The sequence below is a fragment of the Miniopterus natalensis genome, chromosome 21 (genome assembly GCF_054644295.1).
Source record: "Miniopterus natalensis isolate mMinNat1 chromosome 21, mMinNat1.hap1, whole genome shotgun sequence".
NCBI classification, from domain to species: Eukaryota; Metazoa; Chordata; class Mammalia; order Chiroptera; family Miniopteridae; genus Miniopterus; species Miniopterus natalensis.
Window position 1 is genome coordinate 18837663 of NC_142101.1, and position 6000 is coordinate 18843662.

The 6000-nt window shown below is 49.0% G+C and overlaps 1 long non-coding RNA gene across 3 annotated transcripts in view; it reads left to right on the forward strand.

Annotated features, from left to right (window-relative positions):
• The window catches only part of LOC148090759 (uncharacterized), a 71799-nt gene extending 69100 nt beyond the window's left edge, over positions 1-2699 (forward strand). For all 3 annotated transcript variants that reach the window (XR_015716274.1, XR_015716275.1, XR_015716276.1), the window contains one exon: positions 1616-2699. This is a non-coding gene — a long non-coding RNA (uncharacterized LOC148090759). The remainder of the gene's footprint in view (positions 1-1615) is intronic.
• The last annotated feature ends 3301 nt before the right edge of the window (positions 2700-6000 follow it).

Genomic DNA, 6000 nt, shown 5'->3' on the forward strand with positions numbered 1-6000 from the left:
TTATTAATTTTTTTTGTTTGAGTCTAGAATGTAAGAGAGATTTCAATGCAGTTCATACCTTTAGAAATATGGATGCCTCTGTAGTTTGGTTGACTTTCCCATCAAAATAACATTCGGTAGTAAATTAAACGGACACCTCTCTAAATTTTCTAATATTTGTCTGTACCTTACATGTAGAATTTCATCTGAATATCTGTTATTGAGGGTAAGTTTATTTTAGCATCTGTGGCCCTCTGTGTCATTGACTCTGTAGTCTAATTCTGAGTAGGATGCTCCTTACTCAGCTTGTGAGCTTTTCATAAACACCAGTCTCTCTGGAACCTAAAACATTGGCTAAGAGACTCTCCATGCCTGATGGAGAGAACCGGCTAGAAGGACTAGGAACGCAGGAGGCCCGGGGGTTGAGAGCGTGGCCTGCGGAGCCTGGCGGGCTCAAGGCCAAGGCCGGGCGAGCACACACAGGCCTTGGGGCCTTGGCCAGGCGCTCGGCTTTTCCAAGCTCCTTAGGGCTGCTGTGGTGCTTGAGAGAGGAAATACGCGCAAAAGGTGCAGCCTCGTGTCCGGCACCCAGCAAACGCTCCATAAATACTGGCAACTAATGCACCATCCTTAAACTATTCTGTAAAGCAGATGACTCTCTAGACAGTGTCTTCTGCATTTGGGTACTTCATCTTTCTCTCCTTTTCAAAACGTAAACTAGCTCTATTATCCCGTATTTCCTTCTAAAAACGCGTCGCGTTTGACCCCGTTGGAACTAACCTAGCACGTCTGCGGCTCTGACCGTGAGTGGGCTGGTGGAGAGGGCACCGTGGAGAACGTCCTGGGGTATCTGCTCTTGTGCCCGCAGTTCTGATGTTAAAAAAGCAGTAGCTTCCTTACGGTCCCCGCACTCTTCTTCTCGTGATGGATTTTGATTCCTTTTTATAAGATGCTCTATACGTATTTTGGTGGCGGTCAGTCAGAACCGCAGAGCACAGTGTGCGTGGAGTGAGCAATGGAGCCAGAGCAGGCAGAGTGGCGTCCTCGGGCCTCTGCCACCAACCCTCCCATCAGATTTCCCCCCGGTGTCCCTGGACCCAAGGGCGTCCATCGCTCAGGAGAAACTCACCCTCCTCCTCGTGGCCTGTCGTCTAAGTTCCACTGTGGCATTTGTCGTTGTTTTTGTGGGTCTAAACTTCACATTGAACTGAGCCGATTAGGGGCAGGGAGTTGCTCCATCCTGGTCATATGACACCCCTAGAAGGTGTCTAGCACACAGTAGGGCCTCAAAAATACTCAGTACCCAAGAAATAAGTGATGCCATCGGAAAAAACTTTCAAAGCCTTTTGCAGGCTTGAAATGAATCCCAATGGCTCTCCTTTACTCTATTTTATTTTACCTGAAAATTCAAAAATGTGTAGCGTAGTTTTGACAACTTGGGCTTTGTAAATAGAATATTAAGTTTCATTGGGGTAAAAGGTACTGAAATTGTCACTTTGTGGAAATGAACTAAGAGATTTTATATATACAAATACATATATATATATCTACCTATGTATATAAATCTAACGTATGCTTACACGTGTGTGTGTGAAATTTGAAACTTTCTAAGAGGTTTTTGTTTTCTCTTTTGCAGGAAATGCAGGGACTTCTACTCCCGGTAAGAATTAATATTTCCATTTTACTTATTTTTTTGTTGCCAAGTTTATATACTTAATGTTGATAGAGTTTTCTGTGATTATCTAATGAAATCGTTTTGTAAGCCCAGACTTTCGTGAACAGAACATTCTCTTGTTAACATTTCTGTTTATAAGATGTAAAGGTGGAGAACCCCGTGAACACATTGTTATTTGTATACGTGTTATGACGTAGAAGGTACAGCTTTTCTTAAACCCGACAGTAAATCCCACGGCAGGATTCCCATCTCTTTTTAAACGTCAACACTACAAATAAATCAATTTGAGTTAGATCACAAACCTTCATCGTTCAAAATAGGTTAAGGGACTCTTTGAGAAATTAGGGAGAATTTAAACATAATGATATATAAAACATACCCCCCTTCAAGAGAAAGATTTTGAGGCTATTAAGATATTTTGTAAATAATTATTTCCAAATTCGACTGTCACACCTGAATTTAGCCTTAACAAGCGTCCTGATCCTGTGATAAATTGAATTTAAACAACACAGATGCTGAAAGTAAATTTACACAGGCTACATGCGAAATAAGAGAGGAACATTAGGCGGCATTGGGTTAAAAATAAACCCCACCACTTAAATGTCCCCGTTGTTGAAAATGTGGTATTGATTTCCTGATTAATCCTGCCGCTGACGGTACGAATTAAGAAGGTGAGTGAAGGGATAAGACAATTCTGATTTAATGATCATAATACGCGGTCCCAACAAGGCACGTGTGAAATGCCCTGAGAATCGGGCTATTGAAGGAGTCAGTGTTGTCATTAAATAAAACTCCATTTCCAACTCTGGACACAGAGAACTAGACAAGCAGTAACAGAACACTCCCGACTCTGCCCGGGAAGCATCTTCTTTTATTTATTTTTTTTTAAAAAAAAGATCTAACATTAGAATTTTATACTTTTGTAACATGGCAGAGAAGCTTATAAACATGAAAACCGTTAATGCGCATCCCACGGACTCGGCCCAGGCCTCTCCGTGCAGCGCGGCCTGGCTCCTGTTACGGGGGAGCGGGGCCCCCCAAGCGGATAAACGGGCCGCTCTTGCAGGAGGGCTGGGCAGGGGCGATGTGGGGGCGACTGTTCAAAATGCTGGAGGACTCGCCCCTTTGCTGGGAGAGTCGCCGGTATCCCTGCACCGACTCTCTCAGAACGAGCCTCCGAACCTGAAACCGGGTGAGTTAAAATGTGACCCAAAGTGCAGATCAGAGCGGTCGCCCCTGGGAACCCGCGGTGTCTCCAAGGCGGGCGGGGGGCACCGGGCCTGGGCAGAGCTGGGAACGGAAGCCTCTTCCTCCCAACGCTCCCACGCGACCCTGTCTTGCTCTGGTCCGCTCTTTGCGGACCAGCCTTTCACGGTTTCTTTCGACGGCCTCACGCATCGCGCCCCCTCCGTGAGAGCGGCTTGCTGCGGGCCTGGAGCGCCCGCGATGGGCGGGGAGGGGCGGGGAACGGGCCTTCCTTTAGCCACTGCTCCGAGGCTGGTTTTTACTGGGCGTGCCTCATATGTGCCTCCGTGTGCATCTTTGTATATATGCCTGAGCGTGACGTATGTGCGTTTACAGATACACGCACACAACATGCCATGTGGATGGTGTGTGCAGATAAACACCCGTGGGCATGTATTGTCCCCGTAGCATGAGGACTGGGAGGTCCCTGACCTCAGCTGCGGAGACGTCTCGGGATGTGATTCACATATTTATTTTCTGCTTTTCCGTCTCCCACGACATCACAGGACTGAGCCCACCGGGGAAGCCCACCGCTCCGCCCGCACCCACCCACTCACCTGCCGGCACCCAGACATCCTCACACGCAAGCACCTCCGAGCCGGAGAGCCGCTCCCCAGCTTTTAGCGCGGGGGGTCCCTCCGCAGAGACACCCCTGAACCCGCGGGATAATGCTAGTCAGCCTGACTTGCCAGGTCGGCGCAGATGTCACCTGAACCGAGATGACGGGAAACTTGTCTTTTTTTAAAAAAAATATATAATATATGCTTTTATTGATTTCAGAGAGAGGAAGGGAGAGGGGAAGAGAGAGAAAGAAACATTGACGTGAGAGCCGAGCGTCGACCGGCTGCCTCCTGCACGGCCCTGCTGGGAATCGAGCCCGCAACCTGGGCCTGGGCGCTGACCGGGGATCGAACCTGTGACCGCCCGGTGAATGGGACTGTGCCCAGCCAACTGAGCCACACCAGCCGGGCTTTTTTTTTTTAATTCTAAAGTTAGCCCAACCAGTTTTGTTTTTTTTTAACTAAATCATGTGTTCAGTTTCTATGCATGTGTTTTTATTAAAGTGCGTGAAATGTAGGACATCTAGGTATTCAGGAAATATTGGCCAATCGAAGTAAAGAATGTTCACTGATAGGGGAGGGGGTGGGGAGGGAGGGAAACCCCTGTGAGTTACATCAGGGTGGGAGGTGGGGGCTTTCTCTGGTGCCCTCTGGTCTCCTGGGTCCTGCTCACGTGGGTTTTCTGGAGCCCCGGAGAGGCCCAAACGCCCTCTCTCAGTCTTTGTCAGCCTCTCCCTCCTGGGCTGTTAGTTATCCCCCTGCCCAAGCAGAATCTTTGTTCGATTCCCGGTTCTGAGTATCAGAAAATTATTGGAGAGAATTTATTTTTAAAAAGCACGCACACTGAGGACTTATAATCCAGCTTTGTTAATTTGGATATTTCCCACCCAGGGATATTTGCGTTATTTTAAAAAACGAAGTAAAAGAATTAAATACGGGCAGACACAGATTTTAATAGATTGGGCCATCCCAGAGTTTGGTAAACAATACTAGCGTTTGCTTTGCATAACCTCGTGGTACTTAACTTTTCCCTCTGCAGCGGGGAAATATTGATGAAATAAATGTCCCTTTCTTACCTTAGGCACCACATCAGAGCAGCCACCTCACCTTCCCCATCAAGCAGACCCTCAGGCACCCAGCAAGGCTCCCCCTCTCGCACGCACCCTGGCTCCGGGCGGCAATGACACAGCAGGTTTGCGGGGTCAGGCTTGTGTGAATGTGCAGAGCATGAAAACGTCTGAGCTTGAGGCTGGGGTGAGGGAATTCAGCCACCTGCTCAGTGGGTGCGATGCCGGACCAAGTGTGGCATCCCCTCCCCCACTGGGCGTTGCCAGGGTGGGCTTCTTGCGATATCCCGAGGAAAAAAATTTCCTGAGACTCGCACGGGAAGACGAGTCTTTTTTATTTGTGTGGAATGACACCCCTGGGTTTCCAAAATCCCATTTCCCTTTGTCCGGCCATAGAAGAAGTGTAGCTGGGGCTTCAGTCGAGCTAAAATCAGAGCCAGTGTCTAGTTTCCTTTCCACGTTGCAGCCGGGTCCAGTCCAGCATCCGGCTAGTCGAGTCCATCAGTCCATCGCGTGTGGGGTCCCCATGGCTGTGGGCCAATTGGGAGAATGCCAGGAAGCCAAGCGAGAGCCATGACCCAATGGTGCCAAGCGGAACCAAGAGCATAAGAGAGTTTCTTTGCTCACAGAATGAAGTTTCCCAAATCTTCCCGGGCTTGCGGTGGCCACGCCGTTCTGGCCAATGACCTCTGTTCCCAGGTGTGATCGACAGCACCTGCGTCCCTCTATTTATCAAAACGAGGCGAAACACTCTCTCCCCGGTCTTCCCAAAATCGGTATCCACAGCGCTTTGTGGTGCCCCCTTTTATCCCGAAACGCAAGCATGTTTGTCAGGTTACAAACAGTCACAGAGATAAGTTAGTGACCCCAGTGCCTGGAGGTTAAAGGTGTGAACCAGGAGCCCCGAGAGCTGGCGCTGGAGTGGGTCTCACGTGAAGCAGGAGTCAAACCTGGAAGCCAAACATATCACATCGAACGACTGCTATTTTGCAGCAGTAAAACCGTTCCCTCGGCATAAAAAATAATTCCAGGCCATCAGCAAACTTTAAACAGCTGGGAAAGAGCCATTCTCACCTCCCTGCCTCCTTCCTGCTGCCATGGGAACCGCAGTAAAAAGATGTGGAGCTTTTAGCAAATCTGCAGTTTCAGAAATTGCGGCCAGGAAAGAGCTGGAAAATAACCCGAGAGGACCAGCCAGCCGGCGGATTGTCACACACACTCTCTGCTCCGTCCCAATCAAGGAATTCGCACGGTGGCTGATTCCACTCATTAGAAATCTATTAGGACGAATTGACCTAATTAAATTGGGGATGCCACTCCTAAGCCTTTGCGGAGATTCCCTGCACGAGGGACAGTGGTTTTCAAATTGAGCCAGGGAGGCGGGGAACTCGGGAAGGGGCAGAGTGAGTCGGGGGCGCTCAGGGCAGCCCGCAGACAAGGGTCTCTCAGGCTAAGGGCAAAAAAGGCTGAAAGA